At 31.7% G+C, this 14,265-nt stretch overlaps 1 pseudogene; it reads left to right on the forward strand.

Annotated features, from left to right (window-relative positions):
• Positions 1-6,364: 6,364 nt before the first annotated feature.
• Positions 6,365-11,777, forward strand: LOC149510839 (uncharacterized; annotated as a pseudogene).
• The last annotated feature ends 2,488 nt before the right edge of the window (positions 11,778-14,265 follow it).

Below are 14,265 nucleotides of genomic sequence, written 5' to 3' on the forward strand. Positions count from 1 at the left end.
GGAATACATTAATGTAATATGCTTTTATGATGTAGGTAAGCTATAATACGAAGGAGTAGATTGAAAGAAATACATATAAAAAATATTAGTTTAAAACCATCGACGGCACTTGTTGATATTAGCTATGGACTGAATCCTTTGGAGGGAATGAACGTGCTATCGATTCCAACTCAGTCACTTTTAACCCTTCAACTATTATTAGATCTAGCGATACAGGAAGTCCAAGTTTAAATAGTATCCCGTCAATTGATTCTACTTTAAATTTGAACATATAGCCCATATTTAGAATTCGATTATAATGATTAAAATATTGACATTTTATAAATTGATTTTTTATTTTTTGTAATTGATAACAACGGTTAATGGAGGACTAGAGGCCAGACAACTTTGAAGGAATTGTTTGTACTACTTTCAAATGAGCATATTGTAGTGTCTATAAATTCTGATAGGCAACTAATTGGTGAAAAAGTTCAATTGTTGGTTGGATTTCTAGGCATGCTTGCTCGTAATGAATGAAATTGCCTATTCATTATGAAACATGGCATAAAGTTCCAGTAGAAGTTAAAGCTGATGCTTTAAACTTTATTGAAGTATTAGTATAATTAATTACATATAAAAATATAATTATTTTACATTTGGTTTATCAATTCAAACTTTTCTTATTGTATTATTACAATTAAGATTTGTACTTGAAATACCAACTTCATTTGTGCTTAAGTCATTGGGAAAGAAATGGAAAGACTATAGTCATAATTTAAAGAATAATCATTTCGATCAAAATACTACTGTAGAGGCCACAATGGAAAATCTACCTTGTAATGTGATTAGGTGACAATATGAATAATTAGTTAGATTTTGGTTCTCAAGAAAAGGAGAGGTACTAATTTATAACTTTGTATCTTAGTTTTAAAAAATAAAAGTGTTTTATGCTTTAAGTTGGTAATATTTGTATTTCTACCATATACACAATTATTTTTTATGACAGAAAAGAGAACAGATTAGGATTGATAGCAGAAAGCAACAAAATATAGCCACACAAGTGGATCAAAACATTTTGCAAGAAAGCAAAAAGAAATAGTAAGTTAATGATTTTAAACTTATTCAAATGAATGAACTTTTTGTGCCGTTAAAAGGTAAAAATGCAAATTAACAGTTATTGTTTTGTTTTAATAGTTTTGATAGTTTTAATACATGATATTAAACTTATCCAAAGTATTGAACTTAGTTTCCACAGTTGATATATATGAAAAAGTTATTGTTTATGTCTATTCAGGACTTTTTGTGCCGTTAATAGGTAAAAATACAAAATTATTGTCATTATTCTATTTTAATAGTTTGGATAGCTTCAATACATGATATTAAACTTGTCCAAATGATTGAACTTGGTTTCTACGGTTGATATGTGTATAAAAGTTTTCGTTTACCTTTATTTGGGACTATTTTTGCCTTTTAAAGGCAATAATACAAATTAAACTTTTGGATGGCTTTTAACAGTTTGGATGGCTACAATTTATAATATTAAACTTATCCAAATAATTGAATTTGATTTCCATGATCGATATATATAAAAGGCTAAAATGCTTTTATTGTTTATGTTTGTTTAAGACTATTGTGTTGTTAAAAGGCCAAAATATAATATTATGGTTATATTTCAATTTTAACAATTTAGATAGATTAAATACATGATATTAAGCTTATTCAAAATTTTGAACTTGATTGACAGGCTTGATATGCATGAATAAGTTACGGTTGATATGTATTTAACAATAACATATGTTTTTATATAGGAGATTGAGATGGTGGTAAAATTAGACGTGTGGAACTTTTTCGCTTAATACACACAAAAAAAGATAAATCTTACTTGAATGTTGAAATACAAGAAAATTATGGTAATTTGTAACATCTATTTTAATATAAAGTAAATATTTACTCTTTTTGCCATATTATGAATTAATCATTCATTAAACTTGATAGTTTTATCTGATTAATTTACAAGAAAAAACGAAAGAGAAAATGGTTGCTGAGATTGAATTAACATTTTATGGTTCTGTCAACATGCAATAATTGGAAAATCAAATTTTCACAAAAGTTGCTAAAAAGGAAATGCATGGACGAGTTCGAGGCCTTGGATTGGGTCCAACATCATTTATCTCCTATGGACGTAGCTCTCAGCATTTTACATTCTCAGTAAGTTAGTCTTCGCAAGACATTTCCATATTAAGAAAGGAGTTGCAAACTATGCAACAATATTTCTAGCAAATGGAAATAGAAAGAGAACAGAAGCGTACCAAAATTGAAGAAGAATGTGCTAGAATGGACCAAGAGCATGGAAAATTTTAGTAGTTGCATGATCGATTCGATTATCTTATGAATTTTATGCAACAACAATTTTCAGGAACTAATCTTAGTGGTTCGCCAACTCAGGTATTACATTTAGTAAATATTTATATTTTTAAATATAAAAAATAACTTATTATTAAGTGTTAAAACTTGTATGATATTATTCAGTAAGTTTTTGCGCACTCTAGTAACCAAGGTGAAAAAATTCATTCATCAAATGATAGTTTTTCAAATCTATGCAGTCATCAATTTCATACATTTTAAAATTTTTGATTAATGTATTAAAATAATTTGAATGTTATTATACTAATTATTAAACTTTGTGTTAATTACATGCATATTTGAAGGTGAATTAAGTATTTATTAATTTTAATTTCTAAATTTTAGTTTATTTTTATTTTTTTTAACATTTCTTGTTAATGAAAATAATAAATATTAAAAGAAATTAAAAAAAAATAAATTTCTTAATTTGGCAGCGTTTGCATTCAAGAATGCCGCTAAATTTCGTAACGTTTGTATCATAAAAGCCACTAAAAGTAGCAGCATTCTCATAAAAAAAAGCCACTAACGGCATCTTATGATATAAACGCCACCATATTAACGGCATTTTTCAGGTACAAATACTACTAAATTTAGCTCAGCTAAAAAAGCTCAAGTCGACTAAAAAAGTTCAGTTCGACCAAATTTCTTAAGATAAAGTATTAACTTTGTCAAATTTCCTTCATAAACCGTTAGTTCAGCCAAAATAGCTCAGCTCAGCTAAATTTCAGTAATAAAGTATTAGCTTTGCCAACTTCGCTAAGAATATTTAGCTTGGCCAAAAGAGATTAGTTTGGTTAAAAGAGATTAGCTTGGCCCAGTAAAATTTCATTAATAAAATACCAACTTTACCATACTTTCTTAGTAAAGGATTAGCTTAGTCAAAGAGCTCAGGTCGGCTAAAAAATTTCAGCTTGACCTAATTGCTAAGCCTAGTAAAAAAGCTCATTATAATAAAAGTTGCATTTAAAAGATCTCACATTAATAAATTTTCTTTCAATAAAGCTCTACTCAACAAAATTATCTTTGCAAGAGTTCAAATTCACCAAATTCACTATAGTGAAAATCAACTTGGCATAAATTCACCTCGATAAAAATGATCTCGGCACATATTTGCCTTAGTGTAAATTACATTGGCACAAAATCACCTCGATGTAAATTACCTCGACATAGATTCATCTCAGCATAAATCTCCTTAACATAAATGAATTTAGAATCTTATTATAAAATCTATCAAATGTCACATCAATTATTGGATAACTAATTTAGACAACCTAAAGGCCCTTAGATTAGTTGCTAGTTAACCACGGCCAAAGTTAAATAGTTAGCAAATAAAGTCAAACTACTATTGAAATCCCAATAGTCATCCACCTCAAATGAATCATAAAATAACATCTTATCACATCGGTACCTTAAACCACTCATATCATTAAAAGGCTAAACAACAAAATAGATATTCAAAGTCTAAACTTGGATGTATCCTTAAATTTTAACAAATTGACTAAACCCAAAGTAGGTCGGATATCTTGGCTTATCCATTAATTGAATCTTCAAACTGTTTTTCGGGGGACATATTGTTAAATGCATTTTTTATCATAAGGGTATAATTATCTTTTACCTTAAGAGAGTGGCTCATAATTGGACCAAAGATATTTTGGTTATTTAGTTTAAGTTAACTTGTATAAATATCCTTACTCCCTTTAGGTAAGGGGATAATTCTTCTTCTCACTCTCTCATGCCTATCTCTATGTTTTCCTCTAAGCTCTTCTCCCCAACCTAAATTTAGGATAATCAATTATCTCTAAAGGGTGATAGCATGAATTAATTAAGTTAAGTCTTGGTTCATATTAAACTTCAATTCTGGTAAAAGTTTTAATCCATTTATAAGAAGAAAAAGAATAGAAGAGTTGATGCGGCAACCATTTCAAGACTTTTCTAGATATATAAATTTAATATACACATATAAATATAGATCATGGTTTTATTTTAGTTAAAAGGTTTGATTATCTTAATTATTTTAAGTTAATTTTGAATAGTTTTGGTCAATAACAGAGTTATAGTTCTTTTTTCTATTATCATTTGAACATTTGTTCTTTCTCAAGAATTTTCTTATTTGTTAAATGTGTGTTGCACATAAGTTGATAAGTTTAGAGAAAAAAAATTACATTTTAATTATTTTTAATTAAACTAGAATTGAAATTCAAATTTTTGATCACCAATTAAATTATACTCAATTGATTCGAAAGTAAACATCAATATCATGTCTTCTACCACACAACACTAGTAATTTTTTTTCTTTTTATATCTTTTTTATGATATCGTTACGTATCTTTCATTTAATATCTTCGTTATGTGGAATTTCGGGTTTGTGAAATAAAGTTGTCTTTTGCTTTATAATTTAATCAATTGATAAAATTATTATAATTTTAAAATTTTTTATGCAAAATATGGTTATTTATAATCATAACCCTTGTGCCCAAAAGAAAGTCATATCCTTAATTTGTTCTTTTTAAGGAATATGTGTCAATAAATCCTATAATCAGTGACCTACTAATAGCCAAACTCTCTGTCTTTGGTGTCTAATTTCAAAATATTTTTCAACTTTATGTAGATTAATGGAAAAAAGAGAAGATACATATTTAAAAATATTAAAATGTGAACCTTCTTACACCTTTACATTACAAATGAAGGGTTCTAAAACAAAATTATTGAAAGTCTAGAAATTATTTTCATTTGTTTATTATATTTTAAAAAGATAATATATATTTATTTTTGAAAATTTGAATATTAAAATATGTATAAACAATAAAACAAATATAATAATAATAATAATAGTAATAATAATAATAATAATAATAATAATAATAATAAATAAACAAATAAACAAATAAACAAATAAATAAATATAAAAAATATAAAAATTACCTAAACTGAATTTTTTGGGAGCGATTTGCTAGGTCTGGTTCAGTTCGGATGAACCAACGTCAATTTAAAAAGGAAATGGATGGTTCATTGGCGATCTAATCAGTTCGATCGATTCAAGACTGGTTTAGCTAGACCAATTTGAGGCTGGCAGCAACTTCTTAGCTTGGGTCAAGCACACAAACCTCAAGTCGGGTCTGGGTCGACGCAACACTTGTCTGATTTTTTTTTTGCTAACTATAGAAGCCTATTTTTTTTTTTCATTTCACTCCTCCCCTTCTGAAAGAAAACTTTCAAATCCTTTAAAATGCAAATGGCTAATTACCCCACTTTTTAGATTTTGATGCTTGCCCGTCGCACTGACCATTGGTCAGCGATGCCAATTAGCTACCTAAAATGGCCAATATGTTCCTCTTGATCCCTTTTTTTTGTTTCCAAACTTTATTTTACCTAAAAGCTAACCCAAAAGCCTAGATATAAGTTTGAACCCACGACTTCAACACAAAAAACAACCTTCTTCCACTGCTCCAATGGTTACTGTTTCAAATTGTGTCATTCACTGAGTCTTGGCCTTCATTCTTACCCAAAAATACAACTTCAAAACACTTTAAAATCCCCCAAACTAAAAGCTTTCTTTTTTTTTTTTGGTTCAAAATTTTTTTGTGTTTTTTTTCTTTTTGGCTTTATGGTGTTGTGGTTCTCTAATTGGGGATGTTGACTTTTTTTTTTTTGCTTTTTGGTTAATGACAGTAAAAGCGACATTGTAAAGTGTTTTGGCTGAAGGTGTTTGGATTTTTTTTGTTGTATTTTTTTAATGCTTTATTAGGTAACGGCAGATTGGCGTTAGGTTGCTTGACAAGAGAGGTCAAATAGTAGTAGTGATTTTGGTTCAAGGTGATGGTAATGAATCAATTGTTGAAGGTGAGTCATTGGTGGAAGGTTCGGTATTAGTTCTGTTGTAATTATGAGTAGGCTAAGTTGTATGTGGCAAAGTTCGGTGATAACTAGGTTTGGGTGGTGGTTTGGGTGGATGTGGTGAAAATTATAGTATACTATTTGGTGAATGGCCAAGGGTTTTGTAACAGATTTGGCTTTGTCGAGGTCGAGGGCTAGTGAAATGGTGGCTAAACTTTGGTACAGGTGAGTGATGGTTAGGCTATGGTGCAGATGAATAGGGCTATGTTAGGTGCGACAAAAACTTGATTATGGTGTTGGGGGTTGATCACGGTGATGGTGATTTTGAGTTGTGGTAGGGGGTTCTTTTGTGATTCAAAAGGGGTTTCGATTGTATTTTTTGTGGATTTTAGTAGGCCGTTGTAGTGGTTTAAGGCATGAAGGGATGATGGTACTTTTGGTTATAAGAGAGAAGGGATGGTGGATTTTAGTTACCTAAGTTTGGTTATGGGTATGGGATTTTTTGTTGTTTTTTGGTTGATGGCCGAGATGGGCTTCTTGATTTTTTCTGTGTTGTGCTTTGATGGTAGTCTCGGATAAGGGTGGGGTGTTTTCGTTGAAAGTAGAGAGTGTGAAGATAGGTTGTATAGCAGCTGGTGATAGAGCTTATGGGTTTTTTTGCCAATTTTCTACTATTTATTTTTCCCCCTTCCCCAATCCCCTGTGGATCTTTACCTATGTCCATTTTATTAGCAATCAAAGACTAGGTGAAGCTTACTGTCTTTGTTTCGAAAACTAGATTCAGAAATTTGGACCTTTGTGGTGTGGGAGATGAAGGTTGCTTAGCTTTAAAATGTTTGCTGAATTGGTATTAGAGGTGAATAGGTGAAATTTGGGGTAAACTATAGATTGCTAAAAATGGTGAGATAGCTAAGGGGAAGATCTGAGAAAGCTGGTTTGCCATGCAAACCAAGTTTCAAGCTTTTTTTTTTTTTTTTTTTATGTTTATCAATTAATAAAAATAATTAAATTTAAAAAACTAAAATTGGGCCTTAAAATGTTAAACTTTAAAATTTGATCTTGGATTTATCCAATTTTAAATCAACCCAAATTAAATTGGATCAGATTTTAATACATGCCAAAAAAAATTTTAAAATAATAAAGCCTAAATAAGCTCAATAAGATATATCCAATTAAAGTGCTCAAATAAGTCCAAATCAAAGTGTACAAATCAAGCACAAAAATCAAATAAACTCGAATCTATTTCGGATAAAATTAGGTGTCTATATCTTTCTCATAGTTCTAAAAGTTAATACTCACTTTTATATTTATAAAACTACATTACTTGATCACTAAAAATTCTTATTTACTAAAAAATCTTATCCGTTAAGAATATTTATTCTTAATAAACAACTAACTTTTTAACTAACAGAATTTCATTAAAATTGAAATTGATTCCCAATTAAAATTTGAGTCAATATCTAAAAAATTTCCACCATAACACAAATTTTACTATAACATTAATCTTCAAGAAATCCGGACTATAAATAATTGAGTGGGTGCTGACTCCACTCGATTCAGACAAGATGATCAATATTTAAATGCAGCCAAATTAACTTTATACGATTAACTTCACTTATAACTAATGTCTTATCGCAACATATCTTCTCTTACACGTTGTTATGATCTTCTGAACACAATCTATAACAACAAATCCCCTTCCACAATTGATGTGGGACAAGCAACCCAAAAACCTAACAACAATCAAGTATTGGACCTTATTTCTTATGCATTGAAAGATAAAGAAAAATCCAATCAAGAAGATAGCTACATACATGGAGTGCACCGACAAATCAAATCCATTTTTCTTTGTTTATTTGGCAAAGGATATAAAACAAAAACAAAAAGCTTATTTTCAGGAGAGGAAACTTCTGGGTTCTGAGACATGCAGACTATACACCTTCAATAAACGAATTTCCAGTTGAAGCTGTCTACTTGTTGGCCTCATATTTGAAGGATAATGTATGGTTCTCCCTACGTCAGGATCTCGATGAAACAAGTTATGAGCTTTTTCTATGGAAAAGTCCACAATCAATTTTTTTTTTTTTTGAAATTGAATAAATATTATTTGTACATAGAATTTTGTTTTTCTATGCACACTCTGTTTTGACTTCATACATGTTGAGTTCATATATGATAATCAATCAATAAATAAATTTTATATTTATAGTAAATCAAATGATATTATTTTATTAATAAATAAATATTAATTTTTAAAATAAATTATATAAAAAATTAATATTAATTAAAAAATTTACTTATTAATAAAATAATATCATCTTATTTATCTATTAATGAAATAATATTATTTGATTTATTATCAATTTATAAAATTTATATATTGATAATGCATCGAATACATTATGAAAACATTGGAGGAATAATTTGGATCCGTATTTAGCTTATAAAATGGGTTTTGCTCTTCAAGAAGGGAAATCATTATAAAATGGGTTTTGTTCTTCAAGCTCTGAACCATCGATGATGTCTCCATACGCTTGTTTGTGTTGATTATACAAAACCAGCTCAACATGAGCACAAACAAAACAACCCACTCCAGGGCACTTGCCTCCACCGTCTAAGAAGCCAGTGCGAAGAACCTCATTTCCAAAGCCTAGTGAAGGAGAAAAGCCACCAATTCTTTCTTTTGGCTTTTTGACTTCAAGAAACTATCGAGTTCAAAGAGATTTGTTGTCTTTTCGTGCATGGAGATTTGGTTGGTGGAAACAGGCATCACCAAAGTTGCAGAAATAAAAAACAATAATAATGCCAATATTGATACTCAATCATGCATTTTAAACATTTTGTTCCTTCAAGGCCAAAGCTACATAATAATTGGATAAGCTACTGCTTTAACGTTCATCTAATTTTCAAATATGTTCAACAAAAAGGATGGTAGGTAAGATATGCTTACTAAGCCGCATGTAGGTTTTGAAAATGCTATTTCTTTCACATGAAAACATTGTTGAGGACTTTCTGCGTACAAAGGTCGGAGACTAACAGTCATTTTGATCGAATTGCCTGTTATTTTGATTTTAGATAGGAAGGGATTAGAGTAATACTAACCAAATATTGCACCCCCTAGTAGTGTAGACAAATTCATTACCGAAGAGAAATTTGAAAAAAGAAAGAGTTGAGGGTGGCCAAGAAAACACCGACCAAAAAGATGTATTTAGGGTCTGTAAATATCAAGGCTACTCCGCAACCCACACCACCACAATTATTGGATTTCTTTCCAACCTCAATTTAAAAGTAGCTAAAAATTAGCATCTTCTCGCCTATGTGGGATGGACAATTCTGGGTTGTCTCACCGTTTCACGAGATTGTTGCGTTAAAGCTCACAACATACAGTAAATTTCTCTCCTCAATTGAATTGAACCATTCAAATAACTTAGTAGAAGCCTCTGTATTGTGTCCTCGAGTTTGCCTGTGGTTTTAGTGCTAAGCTACTGATACACCTCTAAGTGATATAAAAGGGAAAAAGAAATTGAAAAAAATTACATGCAATGATAGTGAAAGAAAGCTGTTTCTGGAACTTAGTCAGCCAAGGTACAGTCAACAAGCAGGTTAAAATGCTACTTCTAAAGTCAATCAAGATCATTAGATGCAAAAACAAGTTTAACTTCCAAGTCCTAACTAGACAGAATTTGGTAACTGAAAACATCATCAGTATCAACCTCTCTTATAGGCTTTGTTTTCTTATAGCTCTGCCATTACATTTGAAATTAGTAAGAATGTTTGCAATCCAGAAGAAAGTTTGCTGTCATCAAAACATTTCTGTTATCTTTCTTGTAACAGTCAAAGAATTTGTTAATAGATGAGTAATTTATTGGCAGAATGAACTCTTAATTTCAGTAATTAGAATTCAAATTTTGATAACTTATAAGACATTAAACCTTTCATGATATTACAAGATATGCAATTTTATCCTAGGGGATTATTTAAAAAACTCTCTTCACTTTGAGTTTCTTGTTGAGATATTTTCATGCCTCAAGCTTCTTATCTCTGTTAGGATGGACTGTTGAGCATAAATCAAGGAATAAGAAGCAAATATAGCAGCTCAAACCACCCTTTTATAATCTTCTTCATTCGTGAATAAGGCCTTGTATCATACTCCAAAATTTCAACTAAGTGGGACCTTAATGAACCCGATTACATTTATGAATTAATAGAAGATTTACAGATCTAGCTAACTACTTGATAAAGTATGAAACGAGAAATTTTTGACAAAAAGGCTCCCTTACCACTATAAAAAAGCACTTCTCATTACACCATCGAAAGACAGAGCTCAATGATGTCTCTTACACGCTTGCTAGTATTGCTCCTTGGAGTGGTGGTTCTCACTACTCCCTCCCTTGGTACCTACGAGTCACCCAACTATGGGAAACCACATACTCCTGTCTACAAACCTCCGGAGGTGAAGCCACCACCAATTTACGAACCTCCAAAGAAACCAGGACCTAAGCCACCCAAGCCCCCTGTCTATGAACCTCCAAAGAAAGAGAAGCCAGAGCCTAAACCACCTAAGCCAACCAGTCTATGAGCCTCCTAAAAAGAAGAAGCCAGAACCAAAGCCAGCTAAGCCCCCAGTTTATTCACCTCCAAAGAAAGAGAAGCCAGAACTCAAGCCACCAGTCTATGAACCTCCGAAGAAGCCACCAGTCTATGAACCTAAGCCACCAAAGCCACCAGTTTATGCACCACCAAAGAAAAAGAAGCCAGAAGCCAAACCACCGGTGTATGAACCTCCAAAGAAGCCTCCAGTGTTTGAACCTAAGCCACCAAAGCCACCAGTTTATGCACCACCAAAGAAAGAGAAGCCAGAACCCAAACCGCCGGTGTATGAACCTCCAAAGAAGCCTCCAGTGTTTGAACCTAAGCCACCAAAGCCACCAGTTTATGCACCGCCAAAGAAAGAGAAGCCAGAACCCAAACCACCGGTGTATGAACCTCCAAAGAAGCCTCCAGTGTTTGAACCTAAACCACCAAAGCCACCAGTTTATGCACCACCAAAGAAAGAGAAACCACAACCCAAACCACCAGTATATGAACCTCCAAAGAAGCCACCAGTATATGAACCTAAGCCACCAAAGCCGCCGGTTTATGCACCTCCAAAGAAAGAAAAGCCAGAACCCAAGCCCCCAGTCTATGAACCTCCAAAGAAGACGCCGGTGTATGAACCTCCCAAGAAACCACCAGTATATCAGTCACCTTATGGTCACTATCCAGGACACCCTCCATTGGAGAAGTCCCCGTCACCTAGCCATCCGAACAACTAAACTACCATGGCCATATAAATGGATCAGTACCTACAAATAAGAGCTACTGTCAACTCATATTCTATTTTCTTGTATGTCATGTGATGTTTTCTTGTTTGTCATGTATTATGAGAGACCACTGGCGAGAATGCTCATATCAGCCCTCTTTGAAATGTCTATTCTATATCTTCTTGTTGCTCAACGAGTATTTTCTGATTCAACTTATATACGAAATGCCAATTGCAGGATTGTTTATCACAGATTAAATTTCTCGTATTCTCATGCATGTGCATGCTTTTTTGGCCATCCTAAATAGCCCCAGAACTCAACTTTTCTTCTGTTTTCAGTACTTGCATGGAGAAAATGGTGGTAGATATGTTCGTATAAGATAACAAAAGTAAATTTGAGGCAATGATGACGGTTACAATGACCAATCTTCTAGCATTTACAGTGCACATGAACTAGAAAGGAAACGAAAGCCATCACCTTAAGAAAATTGGCTAGAAAACTATGCAATTTCATCTCTATCAATGTTTTTCAATATTGCTTTAATCTGACTAATTTCTTTCTACTTTAAATTTTGCCATCAACCAGTAAAAGTAAGAGAACAGGGCTGTATTCGACTCTGGCTTGTCATGACTACCAAATTATCTTCTGTATATACCTAACTGTAGGCACCTTATCTGGGCAAGATACTAAATCCTCCACCATCCTGTTTGAGGATATGCTGACAAATCCCACCTTATTACATAATTAGAGTTTTAAAGGGCCTAAAAGAGTTCGGAGTCAATGTCACTTGCAGGACCTCATATATCTACAAATATCAAGTACTTGAAATCAGTCTTTAAATTATATTTGCTTCTATGTTTGTTCCTTTTCTATTTTCAAAAGCTATATATCTACCTGCCGAAGATCCATGTCTTAAACCACAATCTAGTGTATTCCATCATGTTAGTTCGTGTATTGAGCCTTGAGCTTGTTTGACACACTGAATTATAAATGAACAAGCTTTGTTTTTGTTGAATGATAGGAAGAGTCAAGCAAGCATTAACGTTATTTAGCAAAGTTGCTCCTACATATAAATGCAAATTGTGATTAAATTTCATTAGAACAGGATATAAATAAATGCTTTCTTTTCTTCATGCATTTCAAGTTTTCTATTTTCTAGCGCAGTTAATTTGTGGTACTGAGACCAATATGATTACCCCCGAAGGAAAGTTATGTATTTATCATTCACCAATAGATTCCAGGTGATGGAAAATGATTGGCAAAACCAGTAAAACGGTGTGCTATACTTGACAGCAGTTTCTTTTTTCTGGTACTGACAGACGCATTTGACAGCCATATCTGGCTTCCATAAAACGAGGGAATATGCCTTTTGGTCATATATTTCCAAGTTCAAATTGATTAAAGATGATGCTACTGCGATATTACAGTAATGGGAAAAGCTTAATTTGGTGGAGTAAATCATGCCGCACATACATTTAAAGCTTTCTAACAACTCATTTATCTTATTCACAAGTCTGCACCTAATTTGACCATGTTGCTATATTCTTTAATGCCGTTTTGACCTTTAACTACTAGTTTGTGTTAATCCTCGACGGTTCGACTTAATGGTTGTAAGTGAAGAGGCATTGAGGTGACGTAACATACAATAAACTTGGAAGAGATAACATGCAAAAGTAACAAAGCAATAATAATATAATAGAGTACAAATTTTAATATAATGTTACGTATCTAACATAAAATCGATTATACATGAAAAAATTAATTTGAATATAATATTATAAAAAACTTAACATTTAACATACATGAAATAACGAAAAAAAATCTCTTAACTATTTAAAAATCAGTGAAAATTTTAATTGTTTTATTTAAGAGTAATAAATATACTTTCAACTAAATCTACGGTTAAAATTTAATAATTTTAAATTAAATATAAAAATACATAAAAATTAATTAAAAAGATAAAAATAATTTCAATAAATATTCATTATATAATTAAATAAAAGTGTATTTATCACCCTTAAATAAAACAGAAAATTTTCACTAATTTTTAGGTTGTGGAGAGAATTCTCTTCTTGAAATAGCACTACTTTAATGGAGCTTCAGTCAATTTTAGGCGAAGAAAATATATGTACATAATTTCTTTCAACATTTAGCACAGACCACAAAATTTTATGTGCTGATCCATTAGACATGATCATCTTTTTCCTACCGACTCCATAAATCAATTTGTTCTGATGTGCCACTACGTTGTCATAAATCTCATTCAATGTCTTCTGAGTGTCTCTGTTGCAGCAGATAGAATTTTATTGCCCCATTACTTAGAGTGAAAGGTGCATCTCTTAAAAGTGACGTAGTAAACCAATTTTCCAACTACTAATTTGAGATGGTAAACACGAATGCTTTTGTAGTATGTCTTTTATCAAAAGACCCTATCGCTCCACACTGACAGTTATATGTCTACATAAATTTTGCAGTCTTTTTAAGTTTTAACCTTATAAATCTGCCCATATTATCATATATAACATCATTAAGTCATTATCAGAAGATGAATAAGGATACAAGGAATGGGCAAAAGCATGAAACCTCTAGCTAAACATATTTGCTGCGGATGATAGGGGTCATGCTTAGGCTTGGTCCTGATCAAGAGCAGTAAATTCATTGTTTTATTGGCTACCAGGTCCTTTCAGACTTAATAAGACAAATGCTTATTAACATTGTCATAGCAGCTGCATGTTCCATCCCTCCC

Source organism: Durio zibethinus, chromosome 27 (genome assembly GCF_047325235.1).
Source record: "Durio zibethinus cultivar Kanyao isolate XHJ-2024 chromosome 27, ASM4732523v1, whole genome shotgun sequence".
In the NCBI taxonomy this organism is placed as follows: domain Eukaryota; kingdom Viridiplantae; phylum Streptophyta; class Magnoliopsida; order Malvales; family Malvaceae; genus Durio; species Durio zibethinus.